Genomic DNA, 333 nt, shown 5'->3' on the forward strand with positions numbered 1-333 from the left:
TATATGGAAGGAGTACTTAGGCCATATATGGTGTAATGTAGTAGCTATAGAAACCATGGTAAAATCAACCATTAAGCTATCAGTAGTATGCCAAAGAAAAAGTGGTAAACCAACTAACCACACAAACTTGAGTGGGAGTTTGAGTGGGAGTCTAAGTGTACGCATGAAGATTACATTCACTAGAAATGCTTAGCTTGCAGAAAACCACCAATTGTGATGCTTTGATAGGAAATGTTAGATTACTAAGTGTGCGAAATTGGTGCAAAAGATATTGCATATCAATTGAAAAAAGACCTCGCGAACCGTCTAGGCTTAGTTAAGCATAGATGTGAA

Source organism: Dipteris shenzhenensis, chromosome 1 (genome assembly GCF_047967505.1).
Source record: "Dipteris shenzhenensis isolate YYH24624 ecotype China chromosome 1, Dip_SZ_1.0, whole genome shotgun sequence".
NCBI lineage: Eukaryota > Viridiplantae > Streptophyta > Polypodiopsida > Gleicheniales > Dipteridaceae > Dipteris > Dipteris shenzhenensis.